Below are 23,434 nucleotides of genomic sequence, written 5' to 3' on the forward strand. Positions count from 1 at the left end.
ACCTTTGTCAGAGGTACGGCCAGACCTGCAGGCATTCCTCGTCCTACCTCCATGTAGCGTGATTTCCGAAGGTTGAGCACACTGCCTGCCACCGCCCCATACTGGTGGAGCCAGTGTGTATTTCGTCACCAGACCGTGCTAAGAACATCACATCGTCGGCGTATGCACCACATCGAAAGGTTACGGAACGGAGGGTAAGTCCTTCTAAGCGTCGCCGTAGTCCGTGAAGAGCTGGTTCGAGGGCAACGGCGAAGAGCATGGCAGAAAGAGGACAACCCTGCCGGACGGACCTGTTGACACGGACGGGGGCGGACCGACAGCCGTTGATCATAATCCTCGTGACAGCCCCATGGATCAATCGAAGCACAACAGACGTCGTCAGACGCGGGACACCGATGTGTTCCATAACAGCACGCAGGAAACCATGGTTAACGCGGTCGAAAGCATGGTCGAAGTCCAGCGCAACAAGAGCGCCTTGGAGGCGGCAAGTTTGCATGAGCGCCACCACGTCTCTATAGGTGCTTAAAGTCGTAAACACATTAGTGTCGCCCCCGAGGCAGGTTTGATCAGTGTGAATGGCCGCCATTACCGTAGGTTTGAGCCTCTCACGGAGCATGCGTGTCAACAGCTTATAGTCATTGTTTAGCATTGTCAACGGGCGAAAATCAAGAGGGCGACGGCCTCCGCCGGGTTTGGGCACAGGGATCAAGAGACCCTCAGTAAAGTCAGATGGTACCTGAAAATCGGCGTCCAGGAGTTCACTGTACATCCTGACCCACATTGGGCCCATGAGATCAAAGAACCGCTTGTAAAATTCAAGAGGGAGTCCGTCAGGGCCAGGCGTTTTGTTGGGAGAGCCACGCAACAGAGCCTCTCGCAGTTCTTCCAAAGTCACCGCCGACAAGAGCGTAGCATCATCTTGTAGGTTCCGAGAGACTGGTAGGTCAGATAGGACTTCCCTGACCCCTACATTCATGTGGGACTCCCTCTCGTAAAGAAGTTTATATGACTGTGTGAACGCTCGGACGATATCCATTTGTGCGTCAGCGCGTCGCCCATCCTCCGTCTCAACCTCGGTAATGAGCTGCCTCTTGCGTCTTCGGCGTTCTTGAATGATATGGTGGAGGGAAGGTCGTTCACCACGAACATCATCAGTCGTCCTCGCTCGCACCCGCACACCCGCAAGACGTACGGCGTTGATACGAAGCAATTGTGCCTTGACGCGTTGTATTGCTGATTGTCGCTCTGGCGACGGCGGTTGTACAGCCAGTCCGCGGAGTGCAGTATAGTAAAAATCAGTAGTCGCAGTATACCAGCGCGCTCGGTCGCGTCCATAGCTGACTAATGTTCGGCACAGTGCGGGTTTTGCACACCGTAACCACCATTGAAGTACAGAACGGTAGGCGGGTAAACGCCGGTGGCAGTTGCTCCATGTGGACTCGACTGCGCGTCTGCAATTTATCTCATCAAGAAGGGCCACATTGAGGCGCCACGGACCCCTACTTCGGCAGACGCGCTGGCGGGGAAGGGTGAGAGTACACACATATGCGAGGTGATCCGTGAACGCTGCCGGCCACATCTCAGCGTCGACAACGGCCGATCGTAGGCCGCGGGTGACGTAGACTCGATCCAAACGGCTCGCGGAGTGACTAGTAAAGTAGGTGTGTGCTCGACGGTCGCCTTGTTGGATGATCCAGGTGTCCAACAAGGCCAAGTCCTGTACAAGTGCCTGGAGTGCCGGGCAGGTGGTATAGTGTGGCTCCTGGTCGGATGGGCGGAGCACACAATTAAAATCGCCGCCTACTACCAAGTGGTCGGTATTGCCCTGGAAGAGCGGGGCTATATCTTCGGCAAAAAAGGTGCGCCGTTCTCTCCTTTTGCCGGTGCCTGAAGGAGCATATAAGTTCACCAGACGTACTGTACCAATCGTGAGTGCGACCCCCCGGGCCGACGGTAAATAGGAGACATCAGTGGCCATTATCCCTTCCCGCAGTAGAATCGCCGTACCTCCGCCGCCCACATCTGCAGGCATAGTGTAGGCGTCATATCCGTAGGCATCGAGACAGAGTCCTGATCGGACTTCTTGAAGGAAAACAACGTCCAGATCCGCAGCGCGTAACGTATCCTTCAGCATACGGGTCTTGACATCAGATGTAATGCCATTGACGTTGATCGTGGCGAGGCGGTATGCCTGGTCCATCAAGTCTCGGGAGGTGACCATGGTATGACATGAGGGCAGTAGTCGTGACGTGGAGCGCCGGTCTTGCGAAGTGCTAGGCAGCGACGAGAGGTGCTCATGCCGCCCTAGGCGTCTGTCGCCGGCCGCGTAGACGCTGCCATCGGCATCGGTGCATCGTCTTGGTCCTGAAACGCATCCTGCAACTCCATCTCCTGCGCCCAGTCGCCCAGGGACGTTGACACCACTGGATCTCGAGAGGCAGACGGAGGCAAGGGTGCATCCCCGGTGTCGGAGCTGCGGTGATCTCCCGCATCCCCATGTGGTCCAGACCCAGCGGTAGTGGGAGAAGACGTCGAACCGTGTGAGACGGTAGGGTCGCCTGTGTCGGCGCGGTGGAGCGGTTGAGGCACCTCCTCATCCAGCGGTGTCGCCTCGGGCTGTTCTACGTCGTCGGTTGTCTTGCGCCGCTTCTTATGACGCTTGGGTGATTTCTGCTTACGCTGCCGCACCTCTGTTTCCGACGTAGGGCAAGGGGAGGACGCTGCATCCTGTGCTTCAACTTCCATCGCACCGTCGGCGAGCCGTTGTGACGGTGCGCCGGGGTCCGACGAAAGGACATCAGTAGCATCAGCACTTAAAGACGCTTGGGGCTCCGTGGAAGCTACTGCAGGGTCCTCCAAAGCTCGCACCAATACAGTGGGGTCGTCATATACAGTTGGCGTCTCCCGTCTCGCCGCCGCAACATACGTAATCGGCAGAGAGGTCGGTGTCGACGGACGAATCTGGTCGGTCGAGGGTGTCTGCGCGAGACGGCGTTGCAGGCATTCGGTACGCATGTGTCCCGTTTGGCCACAACCGGAGCAGGTTCTCGGCTGACCGTCGTAAATAATTATTGCCCTGCAACCAGCGATCGTGAGATACGAAGGAATATGGCGATGCAGGTCAATACGGACTTGTCGCACCCGGTTAAGGACAGGGTAGGTGTCGAAGGTCTTCCATTTTTCGGCCGTGTGGCCGAGAACTGTTCCATAGGGTCGAAGAGCAAGGGTGACCAAATCCGCTGGAACTTCAAAAGGGAGCTCAAACACGCGCACATTTTGGATTCCCAATCTAGCACGTTCAAGCGTCACCAGACCCACGTTTCCGTCTGAGTGGCAGAACCGATAACCTGCCGTCGAGCGTCTGAGAAGTTTGTCACATGCTTCGTCGTCAGTGAACTTAAGATATACGACGCTGGAGACAATAGATAAGTGGATACCGATCAGCACGTTAGGATCAACATGTACCACATCGCGTAAAAAACGCTCTACTTCGTGGGCCTTGGGTCTAGAGTACGTAGTGTCGAACTGCAGCTTGATCGTGGCTTTCCGATACGAAAGAGCCATCGTGTGTCAGGAACGTGACGGCAATACGTAACACTAGCGCGCCGGCGCGGTAAACAACAACACACACGGAAACGCGACACGGAGCGGCCGGGACGTACCGCACCGCTCCACAGCCAAAGGCCGACTGCCATCCTCAGCGCCAAATGGACCCTGGGCTCGTGTTTTCCAGTAGTCTAAATAAATCTGTAAGAAATGGCGATTGATACCTGCCTTTCAAGTCTCTGTTCAGTTCACACACACATTCGCCCTCTTTTACAACACTTGTATATGCATTCTACTTGTTACGCCAACATTCTTATTTTCTAAAGCAATTGGGATGAAAAAATCACTATTCATGCAACAGATGGGAAACAGCGCTGTATCGCTCTATTTGTCGTATACATACTTATTCTTACACTTCATGTATCGACAAAGATATTAGACGCAATCGTAGCAACACATCGGTGCTCTGGCATCGTTATCGTGTGTTGCTTTCAGATGAAAGTGAATTGCAGTCTTCAGAACAGTAGCGAGCAACCAAGTGGAATACTCTGCACTGGAAATACAGTGCGATCAGTCACACACGTTGGCTATCAGAGTAGATGCCCTTGTCAATCTCTCATGAACCGCCCTCAGTGGCGTCGTGTCACGGATGTACAGTTACCTGTACGGAGAATTCTGAGCAGCGTGCTTTTACCGCCATTGCATAACCGAGTGATGACTCTCTGATCGTTGTGCATAAGCCTTTGAAGGTGAGACCACTGGTCTCACAAGAAAAAAACCTGCTAACAGGCACGTTTCGAAAAAGGTATGTGCCCTTTGACATAATATACCATGCAGGATAACAGAATTTCGAGAAATTTACTTGCGTATGAAACGTAAACAATCTGTATCATACTGCTGAGTACACAACGATTGCTGTCTCTCGAACACGCCAGTGGTCACCCATGTTCCAATACCAATGTCGTCTTCAGCACGTATATCTAAAAATTGCCCATCCCTTGTGGAGATCGAACCCACGATCTTCGGATTAGAAGTCCAACGCGCTATCCTCTGCGCCAAAGGGACACTCTGCTAGTGTTTTCCAGGAGTCTAAATAAATCTGTAAGAAATGGCAATTGATACCTGCCTTTCAAGTCTCTGTTCAGTTCACACACACTCATTCGCACTATTTTACAACACTTGTATATGCATTCTACTTGTTACGCCAACATTCTTATTTTCTGAAGCAATTGGGCTGAAAAAAATCACTATTCATGCAACAGATGGGAAACAGCGCTGTATCGCTCTATTTGTCGTATACATACTTATTCTTACACTTCATGTATCGACAAAGATAGTAGACGCAATATTAGCAACACGTCGGTGCTCTGGGATCGTTATCGTGCGTTGCTTTCAGATGAAAGTGAATTACAGTCTTCAGAACAGCAGCGAGCCACCAAGTGGAATACGCTGCACTGGAAATACTGTGCGATCAGTCACACACGTTGGCCGTCAGAATAGCTGCACTTGTTAATCTCTCATGAACCGCCCTCAGTGGCGTCGTGTCACGGATGTAGAGTTACCTGTACGGAGAATTCGGGGCAGCGTGTTTTTACCGCCATTGCAGTACCGATTGATGAATCTCTGATCGTCTTGCATAGGCCTTTGAAGGTGAGACAACTGGTCTCACAAGGAAAAAACCTGCTAACAGGCACGTTTCGAAAAAGGTATGTGCCCCTTGAGATCATATACCATGCAGGATAACAGAATTTCGAGAAATTTACTTGCGTATGAAACGTAAACAATCTGTATCATACTGCTGAGTACACAGCGATTGCTGTCTCTCGAACACGCTAGTGGTCACCCATGTTCCAATACCAACGTCGTCTTCAGCACGTGTTTCTAAAAATTGCCATCCCTTGTGGGGATCGAACCCACGACCTTTGGATTAGAAGTCCAACGCGCTATCCTCTGCTCCAAAGGGACGCTGGGTTAATGTTTTCTAGCAGTCTAAATAAAACTGTAAGAAATGGCAATTGATACCTGCCTTTCAAGTCTCTGTTCAGTTCACACACACATTCGCCCTATTTTACAACACTTGTATATGCATTCTACTTGTTACGCCAACATTCTTATTTTCTGAAGCTATTGGGCTGAAAAAAATCACTATTCATGCAACAGATTGGAAACAGCGCTGTATCGCTCTATTTGTCGTAGACATACTTATTCTTACACTTCATGTATCGACAAAGATATTAGACGCAATCATGTCAACACGTCGGCGCTCTGGGATCGTTATCGTGCGTTGCTTTCAGATGAAAGTGAATTGCAGTCTTCAGAACAGCAGCGAGCCACCAAGTGGAATACGCTGCACTGGAAATACTGTGCAATCAGTCACACACGTTTGCTCTCAGAGTAGCTGCACTTGTTAATCTCTCATGAACCGCCCTCAGTGGCGTCGTGTCACGGATGTAGAGTTACCTGTACGGACAATTCGGGGCAGCGTGCTTTTACCGCCATTGCAGTACCGATTGATGAATCTGTGATCGTCATGCATAGGCCTTTGAAGGTGAGACAACTGGTCTCACGAGAAAAAAACCTGCTAACAGGCACGTTTCGAAAAAGGTATGTGCCCTTTGACATAATATACCATGCAGGATAACAGAATTTAGAGAAATTTACTTGCGTATGAAACGTAAACAATCTGTATCATACTGCTGAGTACACAACGACTGCTGTCTCTCGAACACGCCAGTGGTCACCCATGTTCCAATACCAATGTCGTCTTCAGCACGTATTTCTAAAAGTTGCCCATCTCTTGTGTGGATCGAACCCACGATCTTTGGATTAGAAGTGCAACGCGCTATCCTCTGCGCCAAAGGGCCGCTGGGCTAGTGTTTTCCAGCAGTCTAAATCAATATGTAAGAAATATCAATTGATACCTGCCATTCAAGTCTCTGTTCAGTTCACACACACTCATTCGCACTTTTTTACAACACTTGTATATGCATTTTACTTGTTACGATACCATTCTTATTTTCTGAAGCAATTGGGCTGAAAAATTCACTATTCATGCAACAGATGGGAAACAGCGCTGTATCGCTCTATTTGTCGTATACATACTTATTCTTACACTTCATGTAACGACAAAGATATTAGACGCAATCACAGCAACACGTCGGTGCTCTGGGATCGTTATCGTGCGTTGATTTCAGATGAAAGTGAATTGCAGTCTTCAGAACAGCAGCGAGCCACCAAGTGGAATACGCTGCACTGGAAATACTGTGCGATCAGTCACATACGTTGGCTGTCAGAGTAGCTGCACTTGTTAATCTCTCATGAACCGCCCTCAGTGTCGTCGTGCCACATATGTAGAGTTACCTGTACGGAGAATTCGGGGTATCGTGCTTTTACCGATGAAAGTGAATTGCAGTCTTCAGTACAGCAGCGAGCCACCAAGGTGAATACGCTGCACTGGAAATACTGTGCGATCAGTCACACACGTGGGCTGTCAGAGTAGCTGCACTTGTTAATCTCTCATGAACTGCCCTCAGTGGCGTCGTGTCACGGATGTAGAGTTACCTGTACGGACAATTCGGGGCAGCGTGCTTTTACCGCCATTGCAGTACCGATTGATGAATCTGTGATCGTCATGCATAGGCCTTTGAAGGTGAGACAACTGGTCTCACGAGAAAAAAACCTGCTAACAGGCACGTTTCGAAAAAGGTATGTGCCCTTTGACATAATATACCATGCAGGATAACAGAATTTCGAGAAATTTACTTGCGTATGAAACGTAAACAATCTGTATCATACTGCTGAGTACACAACGATTGCTGTCTCTCGAACACGCCAGTGGTCACCCATGTTCCAATACCAATGTCGTCTTCAGCACGTATGTCTAAAAATTGCCCATCCCTTGTGGAGATCGAACCCACGATCTTCGGATTAGAAGTCCAACGCGCTATCCTCTGCGCCAAAGGGACACTCTGCTAGTGTTTTCCAGGAGTCTAAATAAATCTGTAAGAAATGGCAATTGATACCTGCCTTTCAAGTCTCTGTTCAGTTCACACACACTCATTCGCACTATTTTACAACACTTGTATATGCATTCTACTTGTTACGCCAACATTCTTATTTTCTGAAGCAATTGGGCTGAAAAAAATCACTATTCATGCAACAGATGGGAAACAGCGCTGTATCGCTCTATTTGTCGTATACATACTTATTCTTACACTTCATGTATCGACAGAGATATAGCATGCAGTCATAGCAACACGTGGCTGCTCTGGGATCGTAATCGTGCGTTGATTTCAGATGAAAGTGAATTGCAGTCTTCAGAACAGCAGCGAGCCACCAAGTGGAATACGCTGCACTGGAAATACTGTGCGATCAGTCACACACGTTGGCTGTCAGAGTAGCTGCACTTGTTAATCTCTCATGAACCGCCCTCAGTGGCGTCGTGTCACGGATGTAGAGTTACCTGTACGGAGATTTCGGGGCAGCGTGCTTTTACCGCCATTGCAGTACCCAGTGATGACTCTCTGATCGTCATGCATAGGCCTTTGAAGGTGAGACAACTGGTCTCACAAGAAAAAAAACCCGCTAACAGGCACGTTTCGAAAAAGGTATGAGCACTTTGACATAATATACCATGCAGGATAACAGAATTTCGAGAAATTTACTTGCGTATAAACGTAAACTATCTGTATCATACTGCTGAGTACACAACGATTGCTGTCTCTCGAACACGCTAGTGGTCACCCATGTTCCAATACCAATGTCGTCTTCAGCACGTGTTTCTAAAAACTGCCATCTCTTGTGGGGATCGAACCCACGACCTTTGGATTAAAAGTCCAACGCGCTATCCTCTGCGCCAAAGGGACACTGAGCTGGTGTTTTCCAGCAGTCTAAATATATCTGTAAGAAATGGCAATCGTTACCTGCCTTTCAAGTCTCTGTTCAGTTCACACACACTCATTCGCACTCTTTTACAATACTTGTATATGCATTCTACTTGTTACGATAACATTCTTATTTTCTGAAGCAATTGGGCTGAAAAATTCACTATTCATGCAGAAGATCTGCAACAGTGCTGTATCGCTCTATTTGTCGTATACATACTTATTCTTACACTTCATGTATCGACAAAGATATTAGACGCAATCATAGCAACACGTCGGTGCTCTGGGGTCGTTATCGTGCGTTGCTTTCAGATGAAAGTGAATTGCAGTCTTCAGAACAGCAGCGAGCCAAGAAGTGGAATACGCTGCACTGGAAATACTGTGTGATCAGTCACACACGTTGGCTCTCAGAGTAGCTGCACTTGTTAATCTCTCATGAACCGCCCTCAGTGGCGTCGTGTCACGGATGTAGAGTTACCTGTACGGAGAATTCGGGGCAGCGTGCTTTTACCGCCATTGCAGTAACGAGTGATGACTCTCTGATCGTCATGCATAGGCCTTTGAAGGTGAGACAACTGGTCTCACAAGAAAAAAACCTGCTAACAGGCACGTTTCGAAAAAGGTATGTGCCCTTTGACATAATATACCATGCAGGGTAACAGAAATTCGAGAAATTTACTTGGGTATGAAACGTAAACAATCTGTACCATACTGCTAAGTACACAACAATTGCTGTCTCTCGAACACGCTATTGGTCACCCATGTTCCAATACCAATGTCGTCTTCAGCACGTATTTCTAAAAATCACCCATCCGTTGTGGGGATCAAACCCAGGACCTTTGGATTAGAAGTCCAACGCGCTATCCTCTGCGCCAAAGGGACGCTGGGCTAGTGTTTTCTAGCAGTCTAAATAAATCTGTAAGAAATGGCAATTGATACCTGCATTTCAAGTCTCTGTTCAGTTCACACACGCTCATTCGCACTCTTTTACAATACTTGTGTATGCATTCTACTTGTTACGCCAACATTCTTATTTTCTGAAGCAATTGGACTGAAAAAAATCACTATTCATGCAGAAGATCTGAAACAGTGCTGTATCGCTCTATTTGGTCGTATACATACTTATTCTTACACTTCATGTATCGACAAAGATATTAGACGCAATCATAGCAACACGTCGGTGCTCTGGGATCGTTATCGTGCCTTGCTTTCAGATGAAAGTGAGTTGCAGTCTTCAGAACAGCAGCGAGCCACCAAGTGGAATACGCTGCACTGGAAATACTATGGAATCAGTCACACACGTTGGTTCTCAGAGTAGCTGCACTTGTTAATCTCTCATGAACCGCCCTCAGTGGCGTCGTGTCACGGATGTAGAGTTACCTGTACGGAGAATTCGGGGCAGCGTGCTTTTACCGCCATTGCAGTACCGAGTGAAGACTCTCTGATCGTCATGCATAGGCCTTTGAAGGTGAAACAACTGGTCTCACAAGAAAAAAACCTGCCAACAGGCACGTTTCGAAAAAGGTATGTGCCCTTTGACATAATATACCATGCAGGATAACAGAATTTCAAGGAAATTTACTTGCGTATGAAACGTAAACAATCTGTATCATACTGCTGAGTACACAACGATTGCTGTCTCTCGAACACGCTAGTGGTCACCGATGTTCCAATACCAATGTCGTCTCCAGCACGTATTTCTAAAAGTTGCGCATTCATTGTGAGGATCGAACACACGACCTTTCGATTAGAAGTCCAACGCGCTATCCTCTGCGCCAAAGGGACGGTGGGCTAGTGCTTTCCAGCAGTCTAAATAAATCTGTAAGAAATGGCAATTGATACCTGCCTTTCAAGTCTCTGTTCCGTTCACACACACTCATTCGCACTCTTTTACAATACTTGTATATGCATTCTACTTGTTACGCCAACATTCTTATTTTCTGAAGCAATTGGACTGAAAAAAATCACTATTCATGCAGAAGATCTGAAACAGTGCTGTATCGCTCTATTTGGTCGTATACATACTTATTCTTACACTTCATGTATCGACAAAGATATTAGACGCAATCATAGCAACACGTCGGTGCTCTGGGATCGTTATCGTGCCTTGCTTTCAGATGAAAGTGAGTTGCAGTCTTCAGAACAGCAGCGAGCCACCAAGTGGAATACGCTGCACTGGAAATACTATGCAATCAGTCACACACGTTGGCTGTCAGAGTAGCTGCACTTGTTAATCTCTCATGAACCGCCCTCAGTGGCGTCGTGTCACGGATGTACAGTTACCTGTACGGAGAATTCGGGGCAGCGTGCTTTTACCGCCATTGCACTACCGAGTAAAGACTCTCTGATCGTCATGCATAGGCCTTTGAAGGTAAGACAACTGGTCTCACAAGAAAAAAACCTGCTAACAGGCACGTTTCGAAAAAGGTATGTGCCCTTTGACATAATATACCATGCAATATAACAGAATTTCGAGCAATTTACTTGCGTATGAAACGTAAACAATCTGTATCATACTGCTGAGTACACAACGATTGCTGTCTCTCGAACACGCTAGTGGCCACCCATGTTCCAATACCAATGTCGTCTTCAGCACGTATTTCTAAAAATTGTTCATCCCTTGTGGGGATCGAACCCACGACCATTGGATGAGAAGTCCAACGCGCTATCCTCTGCGCCAAAGGGACGCTGGGCTAGTGTTTTCTAGCAGTCTAAATAAATCTATAAGAAATGGCAATTGATACCTGCCTTTCAAGTCTCTGCTCAGTTCACACACACTCAGTCGCACTCTTTTACAGCACTTGTATATGCATTCTACTTGTTACGCCAACATTCTTATTTTCTGAAGCAATTGGGCTGAAAAAAATCACTATTCATGCAACAGATGGAAAACAGCACTGTATCGCTCTATTTGTCGTATACATACTTATTCTTACACTTCATTTACCGACAAAGATATTAGACGCAATCATAGCAACACGTCGGTGCTCTGGGATCGTTATCGTGCGTTGATTTCAGATGAAAGTGAATTGCAGTCTTCAGAACAGCAGCGAGCCACCAAGTGGAATACGCTGCACTGGAAATACTGTGCGATCAGTCACACACGTTGGCTGTCAGAGTAGCTGCACTTGTTAATCTCTCATGAACCGCCCTCAGTGGCGTCGTGTCACGGATGTAGAGTTACCTGTACGGAGAATTCGGGGCAGCGTGCTTTTACCGCCATTGCACTACCGAGTAAAGACTCTCTGATCGTCATGCATAGGCCTTTGAAGGTGAGACAACTGGTCTCACAAGAAAAAAACCTGCTAACAGGCACGTTTCGAAAAAGGTATGTGCCCTTTGACATAATATACCAAACAGGTTAAAAGAATTTCAAGAAATTTACTTGCGTATGAAACGCAAACAATCTGTATCATACTTCTGAGTACACAACCATTGCTGTCTCTCGAACACGCTGTTGGTCACCCATGTTCCAATACCAATGTCGTCTTCAGCACGTATTTCTAAAAATCAGCCATCCGATGTGGAGATCAAACCCACGACCTTTGGATTAGAAGTCCAACGCGCTATACTCTGCGCCAAAGGGACGCTGGGCTAGTGTTTTCCGGCAGTCTAAATAAATCTATAAGAAATGGCAATTGATACCTGCCTTTCAAGTCTCTGCTCAGTTCACACACACTCAGTCGCACTCTTTTACAGCACTTGTATATGCATTCTACTTGTTACGCCAACATTCTTATTTTCTGAAGCAATTGGGCTGAAAAAAATCACTATTCATGCAACAGATGGGAAACAGCTCTGTATAGCTCTATTTGTCGGATACATACTTATTCTTACACTTCATTTACCGACAAAGATATTAGACGCAGTCATAGCAACACGTCGGTGCTCTGGGATCGTTATCGTGCGTTGATTTCAGATGAAAGTGAATTGCAGTCTTCAGAACAGCAGCGAGCCACCAAGTGGAATACGCTGCACTGGAAATACTGTGCGATCAGTCACATACGTTGGCTGTCAGAGAAGCTGCACTTGTTAATCTCTCATGAACCGCCCTCAGTGGCGTCGTGTCACGGATGTACAGTTACCTGTACGGAGAATTAGGGGCAGCGTGCTTTTACCGCCATTGCAGTAACGAGTGATGACTCTCTGATCGTCATGCATAGGCCTTTGAAGGTGAGACAACTGGTCTCACAAGAAAAAAACCTGCTAACAGGCACGTTTCGAAAAAGGTATGTGCCCTTTGACATAATTTACCATGCAGGGTAACAGAAATACGAGAAATTTACTTGGGTATGAAACGTAAACAATCTGTACCATACTGCTGAGTACACAACCATTGCTGTCTCTCGAACACGATAGTGGTCACCCACGTTCCAATACCAATGTCGTCTTCAGCACGTATTTCTAAAAGTTGCCCATCCCTTGTGGAGATCGAACCCACGACCTTCGGATTAGAAGTCCAACGCGCTATCCTCTGCGCCAAAGGGACACTGAGGTAGTGTTTTCCAGCAGTCTAAATAAATCTGTAAGAAATAGCAATTGATACCTGCCTTTCAAGTCTCTGTTCAGTTCACACACACTCATTCGCACTCTTTTACAACACTTGTATATGCATTCTACTTGTTACGATAACATTCTTATTTTCTGAAGCAATTGGGCTGAAAAAAATCACTATTCATGCAGAAGATCTGAAACAGCGCTGTATCGCTCTATTTGGTCGTATACATACTTATTCTTACATTTCATGTATCGACAAAGATATTAGACGCAATCATAGCAACACGTCGGTGCTCTGGGATCGTTATCGTGCCTTGCTTTCAGATGAAAGTGAGTTGCAGTCTTCAGAACAGCAGCGAGCCACCAAGTGGAATACGCTGCACTGGAAGTACTATGCAATCAGTCACACACGTTGGCTGTCAGAGTAGCTGCACTTGTTAATCTCTCATGAACCGCCCTCAGTGGCGTCGTGTCACGGATGTAGAGTTACCTGTACGGAGAATTCGGGGCAGCGTGCTTTTACCGCCATTGCAGTACCGAGTGATGACTCTCTGATCGTCATGCATAGGCCTTTGAAGGTAAGACAACTGGTCTCACAAGAAAAAAACCTGCCAACAGGCACGTTTCGAAAAAGGTATGTGCCCTTTGACATAATATACCATGCAGGATAACAGAATTTCAAGGAAATTTACTTGCGTATGAAACGTAAACAATCTGTATCATACTGCTGAGTACACAACGATTGCTGTCTCTCGGACACGCTAGTGGTCACCGATGTTCCAATACCAATGTCGTCTTCAGCACGTATTTCTAAAAGTTGCGCATTCCTTGTGAGGATCGAACACACGACCTTTGGATTAGAGGTCCAACGCGCTATCCTCTGCGCCAAAGGGACGGTGGGCTAGTGTTTTCCAGCAGTCTAAATAAATCTGTAAGAAATGGCAATTGATACCTGCCTTTCAAGTCTCCGTTCAGTTCACACACACTCATTCGCACTCTTTTACAATACTTGTATATGCATTCTACTTGTTACGCCAACATTCTTATTTTCTGAAGCAATTGGGCTGAAAAAAATCACTATTCATGCAACAGATGGAAAACAGCACTGTATCGCTCTATTTGTCGTATACATACTTATTCTTACACTTCATTTACCGACAAAGATATTAGACGCAATCATAGCAACACGTCGGTGCTCTGGGATCGTTATCGTGCGTTGATTTCAGATGAAAGTGAATTGCAGTCTTCAGAACAGCAGCGAGCCACCAAGTGGAATACGCTGCACTGGAAATACTGTGCGATAAGTCACACACGTTGGCTGTCAGAGTAGCTGCACTTGTTAATCTCTCATGAACCGCCCTCAGTGGCGTCGTGTCACGGATGTAGAGTTACCTCTACAGAGAATTCGGGTCAGCGTGCTTTTACCGCCATTGCAGTACCGAGTGATGACTCTCTGATCGTCATGCATAGGCCTTTGAAGGTGAGACAACTGGTCTCACAAGAAAAAAACCTGCTAACAGGCACGTTTCGAAAAAGGTATGTGCCCTTTGACATAATATACCATGCAGGGTAACAGAAATACGAGAAATTTACTTGGGTATGAAACGTAAACAATCTGTACCATACTGCTGAGTACACAACCATTGCTGTCTCTCGAACACGCTAGTGTTCACCCACGTTCCAATACCAATGTCGTCTTCAGCACGTATTTCTAAAAGTTGCCCATCCCTTGTGGAGATCGAACCCACGACCTTCGGATTAGAAGTCCAACGCGCTATCCTCTGCGCCAAAGGGACACTGAGGTAGTGTTTTCCAGCAGTCTAAATAAATCTGTAAGAAATGACAATTAATACCTTCCTTTCAGTCTCTGTTCAGTTCACACACACATTCGCACTCTTTTACAACACTTGTATGTGCATTGTACTTGTTATGCCAACATTCTTATTTTCTGAAGCAATTGGGCTGAAAAAAATCACTATTCATGCAACAGATGGGAAACAGCGCTGTATCGCTCTATTTGTCGTATACATACTTATTCTTACACTTCATGTATCGTCAAAGATATTAGACGCAATCATAGCAACACGTCGGTGCTCTGGCATCGTTATCGTGCGTTGTTCCAGATGAAAGTGAATTGCAGTCTTCAGAACAGCAGCGAGCCACCAAGTGGAATACTCTGCACTTGAAATATGGTGCGATCAGTCACACACGTTGGCTGTCAGAGTAGCTGCACTTGTTAATCTCTCATGAACCGCCCTCAGTGGCGTCGTGTCACGGATGTAGAGTTACCTGTACGGAGAATTCGGGGCAGCGTGCTTTTACCGCCATTGCACTACCGAGTAAAGACTCTCTGATCGTCATGCATAGGCCTTTGAAGGTGAGACAACTGGTCTCACAAGAAAAAAACCTGCTAACAGGCACGTTTCGAAAAAGGTATGTGCCCTTTGACATAATATACCAAACAGGTTAAAAGAATTTCAAGAAATTTACTTGCGTATGAAACGCAAACAATCTGTATCATACTTCTGAGTACACAACCATTGCTGTCTCTCGAACACGCTGTTGGTCACCCATGTTCCAATACCAATGTCGTCTTCAGCACGTATTTCTAAAAATCAGCCATCCGATGTGGAGATCAAACCCACGACCTTTGGATTAGAAGTCCAACGCTCTATACTCTGCGCCAAAGGGACGCTGGGCTAGTGTTTTCCGGCAGTCTAAATAAATCTATAAGAAATGGCAATTGATACCTGCCTTTCAAGTCTCTGCTCAGTTCACACACACTCAGTCGCACTCTTTTACAGCACTTGTATATGCATTCTACTTGTTACGCCAACATTCTTATTTTCTGAAGCAATTGGGCTGAAAAAAATCACTATTCATGCAACAGATGGGAAACAGCTCTGTATAGCTCTATTTGTCGGATACATACTTATTCTTACACTTCATTTACCGACAAAGATATTAGACGCAGTCATAGCAACACGTCGGTGCTCTGGGATCGTTATCGTGCGTTGATTTCAGATGAAAGTGAATTGCAGTCTTCAGAACAGCAGCGAGCCACCAAGTGGAATACGCTGCACTGGAAATACTGTGCGATCAGTCACATACGTTGGCTGTCAGAGAAGCTGCACTTGTTAATCTCTCATGAACCGCCCTCAGTGGCGTCGTGTCACGGATGTACAGTTACCTGTACGGAGAATTAGGGGCAGCGTGCTTTTACCGCCATTGCAGTAACGAGTGATGACTCTCTGATCGTCATGCATAGGCCTTTGAAGGTGAGACAACTGGTCTCACAAGAAAAAAACCTGCTAACAGGCACGTTTCGAAAAAGGTATGTGCCCTTTGACATAATTTACCATGCAGGGTAACAGAAATACGAGAAATTTACTTGGGTATGAAACGTAAACAATCTGTACCATACTGCTGAGTACACAACCATTGCTGTCTCTCGAACACGATAGTGGTCACCCACGTTCCAATACCAATGTCGTCTTCAGCACGTATTTCTAAAAGTTGCCCATCCCTTGTGGAGATCGAACCCACGACCTTCGGATTAGAAGTCCAACGCGCTATCCTCTGCGCCAAAGGGACACTGAGGTAGTGTTTTCCAGCAGTCTAAATAAATCTGTAAGAAATGACAATTAATACCTTCCTTTCAGTCTCTGTTCAGTTCACACACACATTCGCACTCTTTTACAACACTTGTATGTGCATTGTACTTGTTATGCCAACATTCTTATTTTCTGAAGCAATTGGGCTGAAAAAAATCACTATTCATGCAACAGATGGGAAACAGCGCTGTATCGCTCTATTTGTCGTATACATACTTATTCTTACACTTCATGTATCGTCAAAGATATTAGACGCAATCATAGCAACACGTCGGTGCTCTGGCATCGTTATCGTGCGTTGTTCCAGATGAAAGTGAATTGCAGTCTTCAGAACAGCAGCGAGCCACCAAGTGGAATACTCTGCACTTGAAATATGGTGCGATCAGTCACACACGTTGGCTGTCAGAGTAGCTGCACTTGTTAATCTCTCATGAACCGCCCTCAGTGGCGTCGGGTCACGGATGTAGACTCTCTGATCGTCATGCATAGGCCTTTGAAGGTGAGACAACTGGTCTCACAAGAAGAAAACCTGCTAACAGGCACGATTTGAAAGAGGTATGTGCCCTTTGACATAATATACCATGCAGGATAACAGAATATCAAGAAATTTACTTGCGTATGAAACGTAAACAATCTGTATCATACTGCTGAGTACACAACGATTGCTGTCTCTCGAACACGCTAGTGGTCACCCATGTTCCAATACCAATGTCGTCTTCAGCACGTGTTTCTAAAAATTGCCCATCCCTTGTGGGGATCGAACCCACGACCTTTGGATTAGAAGTCCAACGCGCTATCCTCTGCGCCAAAGGGACGCTGGGCTAGTGTTTCCTAGCAGTCTAAATAAATCTCTAAGAAATGGCAATTGATACCTGCCTTTCAAGTCTCTGTTCAGTTCACACACACTCATTCGCACTTTTTTACAACACTTGTATATGCATTCTACTTGTTACGCCAACATTCTTATTTTCTGAAGCAATTGGGCTGAAAAAAATCACTATTCATGCAACAGATGGGAAACAGCGCTGTATCGCTCTATTTGTCGTATACATACTTATTCTTACACTTCATGTATCGACAAATCATAGAAACACGTCTGTGCTGTGGCATCGTTATCGTGCGTTGCTTTCGGATGAAAGTGAATTGCAGTCTTCAGAACAGCAGCGAGCCACCACGTGATATACGCTGCACTGGAAATACTGTGCAATCAGTCACACACGTTGGCTGTCAGAGTAGATGCACTTGTTAATCTCTCATGAACCGCCCTCAGTGGCGTCGGGTCACGGATGTAGAGTTACCTGTACGGAGAATTCGGGGCAGCGTGCTTTTACCGCCATTGCAGTACCGAGTTATGACTCTCTGATCGTCATGCATAGGCCTTTGAAGGTGAGACAACTGGTCTCACAAGAAAAAAACCTGCTAACAGGCACGTTTCGAAAAAGGTATGTGCCCTTTGACATAATATACCATGCAGGATAACAGAATTTCGAGAAATTTACTTGCGTATGAAACGTAAACAATCTGTATCATACTGCTGAGTACACAACGGTTGCTGCCTCTCGAACACCCTAGTGGTCACCCAAGATCCAATACCAATGTCGTCTTCAGCACGTATTTCTAAAAATTGCCCATCCCTTGTGAAGATCTACATCTACATCTACATGACTACTCTACAATTCACATTTAAGTGCTTGTCAGAGGGTTCATCGAACCACAATCATACTATCTCTCTACTATTCCACTCCCGAACAGCGAGCGGGAAAAACGAACACCTAAACCTTTCTGTTCGAGCTCTGATTTCTCTTATTTTATTTTGATGATCATTCCTACCTATGTAGGTTGGGTTCAACAAAATATTTTCGCATTCGGAAGAGAAAGTTGGTGACTGAAATTTCGTAAAAAGCTCTCGCCTCGACGAAAAACGTCTATGCTGTAATGACTTCCATCCCAACTCGTGTATCATATCTGTGACACTCTCTCCCCTATAACGTGATAATACAAAACGAGCTGCCCTTCTTTGCACCCTTTCGATGTCCTCCGTCAATCCCACCTGGTAAGGATCCCACACCGCGCAGCAATATTCTAACAGAGGACGAACGAGTGTAGTGTAAGCTGTCTCTTTAGTGGACTTGTTGTATCTTCTAAGTGTCCTGTCAATGAAACGCAACCTTTGGCTCGCCTTCCCGACAATATTATCTAAGTGGTCCTTCCAACAGAAGTTGTTCGTAATTTTAACACCCAGGTACTTAGTTGAATTGACAGCCTTGAGAATTGTACTATTTATCGAACCCACGACCTTTGGATTAGAAGTACAACCCGCTATCCTCTGCGCCAAAGGGACGCTGGGCTACTGTTTTCCAGCAGTCTAAATAAATCTTTATGAAATGGCAATTGATACCTGCCTTTCAAGTCTCTGTTCAGTTCACACACACTCATTCGCTCTCTTTTACAACACTTGTATATGCATTCTACTTGTTACGCCAACATTCTTATTTTCTGAAGCAATTGGGCTGAAAAAAATCACTATTCATGCAACAGATGGGAAACAGCGCTGTATCGCTCTATTTGTCGGATACATACTTATTCTTACACTTCATGTATCGACAAAGATATTAGACGCAATCATAGCAACACGTCGGTGCTCTGGGATCGTTATCGTGCGTTGCTTTCAGATGATAGTGAATTGCAGTCTTCAGAACAGCAGCGAGCCACTAAGTGGAATACGCTGCACTGGAAATAATGTGCGATCAGTCACACACGTTGGCTGTCAGAGTAGATGCACTTGTTAATCTCTCATGAACCGCCCTCAGTGGCGTCGGGTCACGGATGTAGAGTTACCTGTACGGAGAATTGGGGGCAGCGTGCTTTTACCGCCATTGCAGTACCGAGTTATGACTCTCTGATCGTCATGCATAGGCCTTTGAAGGTGAGACAACTGGTCTCACAAGAAAAAAACCTGCTAACAGGCACGTTTCGAAAAAGGTATGTGCCCTTTGACATAATATACCATGCAGGATAACAGAATTTCGAGAAATTTACTTGCGTATGAAACGTAAACAATCTGTATCATACTGCTGAGTACACAACGGTTGCTGCCTCTCGAACACCCTAGTGGTCACCCAAGATCCAATACCAATGTCGTCTTCAGCACGTATTTCTAAAAATTGCCCATCCCTTGTGAAGATCTACATCTACATCTACATGACTACTCTGCAATTCACATTTAAGTGCTTGTCAGAGGGTTCATCGAACCACAATCATACTATCTCTCTACTATTCCACTCCCGAACAGCGAGCGGGAAAAACGAACACCTAAACCTTTCTGTTCGAGCTCTGATTTCTCTTATTTTATTTTGATGATCATTCCTACCTATGTAGGTTGGGTTCAACAAAATATTTTCGCATTCGGAAGAGAAAGTTGGTGACTGAAATTTCGTAAAAAGCTCTCGCCTCGACGAAAAACGTCTATGCTGTAATGACTTCCATCCCAACTCGTGTATCATATCTGTGACACTCTCTCCCCTATAACGTGATAATACAAAACGAGCTGCCCTTCTTTGCACCCTTTCGATGTCCTCCGTCAATCCCACCTGGTAAGGATCCCACACCGCGCAGCAATATTCTAACAGAGGACGAACGAGTGTAGTGTAAGCTGTCTCTTTAGTGGACTTGTTGTATCTTCTAAGTGTCCTGTCAATGAAACGCAACCTTTGGCTCGCCTTCCCGACAATATTATCTAAGTGGTCCTTCCAACTGAAGTTGTTCGTAATTTTAACACCCAGGTACTTAGTTGAATTGACAGCCTTGAGAATTGTACTATTTATCGAACCCACGACCTTTGGATTAGAAGTACAACCCGCTATCCTCTGCGCCAAAGGGACGCTGGGCTACTGTTTTCCAGCAGTCTAAATAAATCTTTATGAAATGGCAATTGATACCTGCCTTTCAAGTCTCTGTTCAGTTCACACACACTCATTCGCTCTCTTTTACAACACTTGTATATGCATTCTACTTGTTACGCCAACATTCTTATTTTCTGAAGCAATTGGGCTGAAAAAAGTCACTATTCATGCAACAGATGGGAAACAGCGCTGTATCGCTCTATTTGTCGGATACATACTTATTCTTACACTTCATGTATCGACAAAGATATTAGACGCAATCATAGCAACACGTCGGTGCTCTGGGATCGTTATCGTGCGTTGCTTTCGGATGATAGTGAATTGCAGTCTTCAGAACAGCAGCGAGCCACTAAGTGGAATACGCTGCACTGGAAATAATGTGCGGTCAGTCACACACGTTGGCTCTCAGAGTAGCTGCACTTGTTAATCTCTCATGAACCGCCCTCAGTGGCGTCGTGTCACGGATGTAGAGTTACCTGTACGGAGAATTCGGGGCAGCGTGCTTTTACCGCCATTGCAGTACCGAGTGATGACTTTCTGATCGTCATGCATAGGCCTTTGAAGGTGAGACAACTGGTCTCACGAGAAAAAAACCTGCTAACAGGCACGTTTCGAAAAAGGTATGTACCCTTTGACATAATATACCATGCAGGATAACAGAATTTCGAGAAATTTACTTGCGTATGAAACGTAAACAATCTGTATCATACTGCTGAGTACACAACGATTGCTGTCTCTCGAACACGCTAGTGGTCACCGATGTTCCAATACCAATGTCGTCTTCAGCACGTATTTCTAAAAATTGTCGATCCCTTGTGGGGTTCGAACCCACGACCTCTCGAACACGCTAGTGGTCACCCATGTTCCAATACCAATGTCGTCTTCAGCACGAATTTCTAAAAATTGGCCATCCCTTGTGGGGATCGAACCCTCGACCTTTGTATTAGAAGTCCAACGCGCTATCCTCTGCGCCAAAGGGACCCTGGGCTAATGTTTTCTAGCAGTCAAAATTAATCTATAATAAATGGCAATTGATACCTGCCTTTCAAGTCTCTGTTCAGTTCACACACCCTCTTTCGCACTTTTTTACAACACTTGTATATGCATTCTACTTGGTACGCCAACATTCTTATTTTCTGAAGCAATTGGGCTGAAAAAAAATCACTATTCATGCAACAGATGGGGAACAGCGCTGTATCGCTCTATTTGTCGTATACATACTTATTCTTACACTTCATGTATCGACAAAGATATTAGACGCAATATTAGCAACACGTCGGTGCTCTGGGATCGTTATCGTGCCTTGCTTTCAGATGAAAGTGAATTGCAGTCTTCAGAACAGCAGCGAGCCACCAAGTGGAATACGCTGCACTGGAAATACTGTGCGATCAGTCACACACGTTGGCTGTCAGAGTAGCTGCACTTGTTAATATCTCATGAACCGCCCTCAGTGGCGTCGTGTCACGGATGTAGAGTTACCTGTACGGAGAATTCGGGGCAGCGGGCTTTTACCGCCATTGCAGTACCGAGTGATGACTCTCTGATCGTCATGCATAGGCCTTTGAAGGTGAGATAACTGGTCTCACAAGAAAAAAACCTGCTAACAGGCACGTTTCGAAAAAGGTATGTGCCCTTTGACATAATATACCATGCAGGATAACAGAATTTCGAGAAATTTACTTGGGTATGAAACGTAAACAATCTGTATCATACTGCTGAGTACACAACGACTGCTGTCTCTCGAACACGCTAGTGGTCACCCATGTTCCAATACCAATGTCGTCTTCAGCACGTATTTCTAAAAATTGCCCATCCCTTGTGGGGATCGAACCCACGACCTTTGGATTTGAAGTCCAACGCGCTATCCTATTTTTTTATTTATTTTCCACAATCACCCTGTTACAAGGAACATGTAGATCATGTAGATCATTTCATGGTATAGTATGTGCATTACATATGGAGCATTGAGACAAGCGTGAGCTTCATTATCAGCTGTCAAATGTGCACACCGACTGCACCCGGCACATCCCAACTGCGTGGGGGGTCGAGGAAGACTGCCTGAAGATAGTTGGCAAAGGTTTTCCGATAGTGTGACCATCTATGAACCTCATAGTGGGTTTGCTGTAAGAAATACCAAAAGTCGAGTCGCGACTTGGCAGCATCCCCATAGAGGTACGCGATCGTCCAACCTTTGACCCAGATGATCGACTGTGATTTAGTCGCCGGAAAGTAGTCACTCTCCGGATGGAAGAAGGAAGCAGTTGTAATATGTTGCGGGGTCACACGAAGGTAGCAAGCCACCATCTGTCGTCCTAGGAGCCATACGTCCTCCACCGCGATACAAGTTAAGCGGTGATGGTCGTCATCCACTTGGCGACATTTCGGGCACAGTGGAGTGTCCACTAGTCCAATTGCATGGAGTCGTTGGTTGGTGTTGAACTTGCCACAGGTGACAGAGAACCACAGTGCCCGAACGAAGGTAGGAAAGAATTTTTGGTGCACATGTCTCCAAATCTTCGGCCAATGCAACGTGGGGTGTTTCAGTTCAATGACATTACGACTTATCCGTCGTAGCAGCCAAACATAAAAATCCTTCGCGCATGGTGGTCTCGTGTGCGGAAGCTCGTTTCTGATATAACTAAGTTCTACGATAAATGTTGATACATGCGCAAAATGTGGCGTAATGTTGCCCACCGCCACCGGAGGTGTGAGGGACGCTGGAACTAGGAGATCCAGTGGGCGGGATGTAAGGGAATCACGCCCGCTACGCCATTGCTTGTACATCGTGGCTAGAAGGAGCGCCGTCGCTCGGCAGCGAACATTTGTAAGTCCGAGTCCCCCCTTGTCCGTAGGGAGCGTGAGCGTTGCGTATCGCACCTTGAGGGGCGACCCAATCATCACAAAATAGCCTAGTGCTGATTGAAGTCGATGCCCGAGCGTGAGTGGTAGGGGCAGGATCTGCGAAATATGCACCATTCGAGAAACCACATAA

At 46.2% G+C, this 23,434-nt stretch overlaps 11 non-coding genes across 11 annotated transcripts; all 11 read right to left on the reverse strand.

The window, feature by feature from the left end:
• Positions 1 to 4,538: 4,538 nt before the first annotated feature.
• Positions 4,539 to 4,611, reverse strand: Trnar-ucu (transfer RNA arginine (anticodon UCU)). The gene has a single exon. It is a non-coding gene; the product is annotated as a tRNA-Arg (tRNA).
• An 827-nt stretch (positions 4,612 to 5,438) lies between these two features.
• On the reverse strand, positions 5,439 to 5,511 carry Trnar-ucu (transfer RNA arginine (anticodon UCU)). Its single transcript has one exon. It is a non-coding gene; the product is annotated as a tRNA-Arg (tRNA).
• Positions 5,512 to 7,438: 1,927 nt separating this feature from the next.
• Positions 7,439 to 7,511, reverse strand: Trnar-ucu (transfer RNA arginine (anticodon UCU)). The gene has a single exon. It is a non-coding gene; the product is annotated as a tRNA-Arg (tRNA).
• Positions 7,512 to 8,338: 827 nt separating this feature from the next.
• Trnak-uuu (transfer RNA lysine (anticodon UUU)) lies at positions 8,339 to 8,411 on the reverse strand. The gene has a single exon. It is a non-coding gene; the product is annotated as a tRNA-Lys (tRNA).
• An 827-nt stretch (positions 8,412 to 9,238) lies between these two features.
• On the reverse strand, positions 9,239 to 9,311 carry Trnar-ucu (transfer RNA arginine (anticodon UCU)). The gene has a single exon. It is a non-coding gene; the product is annotated as a tRNA-Arg (tRNA).
• Positions 9,312 to 11,043: 1,732 nt separating this feature from the next.
• On the reverse strand, positions 11,044 to 11,116 carry Trnar-ucu (transfer RNA arginine (anticodon UCU)). Its single transcript has one exon. It is a non-coding gene; the product is annotated as a tRNA-Arg (tRNA).
• Positions 11,117 to 12,845: 1,729 nt separating this feature from the next.
• Trnar-ucu (transfer RNA arginine (anticodon UCU)) lies at positions 12,846 to 12,918 on the reverse strand. The gene has a single exon. It is a non-coding gene; the product is annotated as a tRNA-Arg (tRNA).
• Positions 12,919 to 14,649: 1,731 nt separating this feature from the next.
• Positions 14,650 to 14,722, reverse strand: Trnar-ucu (transfer RNA arginine (anticodon UCU)). The gene has a single exon. It is a non-coding gene; the product is annotated as a tRNA-Arg (tRNA).
• Positions 14,723 to 16,447: 1,725 nt separating this feature from the next.
• Positions 16,448 to 16,520, reverse strand: Trnar-ucu (transfer RNA arginine (anticodon UCU)). The gene has a single exon. It is a non-coding gene; the product is annotated as a tRNA-Arg (tRNA).
• Positions 16,521 to 17,282: 762 nt separating this feature from the next.
• On the reverse strand, positions 17,283 to 17,355 carry Trnar-ucu (transfer RNA arginine (anticodon UCU)). Its single transcript has one exon. It is a non-coding gene; the product is annotated as a tRNA-Arg (tRNA).
• Positions 17,356 to 21,350: 3,995 nt separating this feature from the next.
• On the reverse strand, positions 21,351 to 21,423 carry Trnar-ucu (transfer RNA arginine (anticodon UCU)). The gene has a single exon. It is a non-coding gene; the product is annotated as a tRNA-Arg (tRNA).
• Between the last annotated feature and the right edge of the window lie 2,011 nt (positions 21,424 to 23,434).

The sequence above is a fragment of the Schistocerca gregaria genome, chromosome 1 (genome assembly GCF_023897955.1).
Source record: "Schistocerca gregaria isolate iqSchGreg1 chromosome 1, iqSchGreg1.2, whole genome shotgun sequence".
In the NCBI taxonomy this organism is placed as follows: Eukaryota; Metazoa; Arthropoda; class Insecta; order Orthoptera; family Acrididae; genus Schistocerca; species Schistocerca gregaria.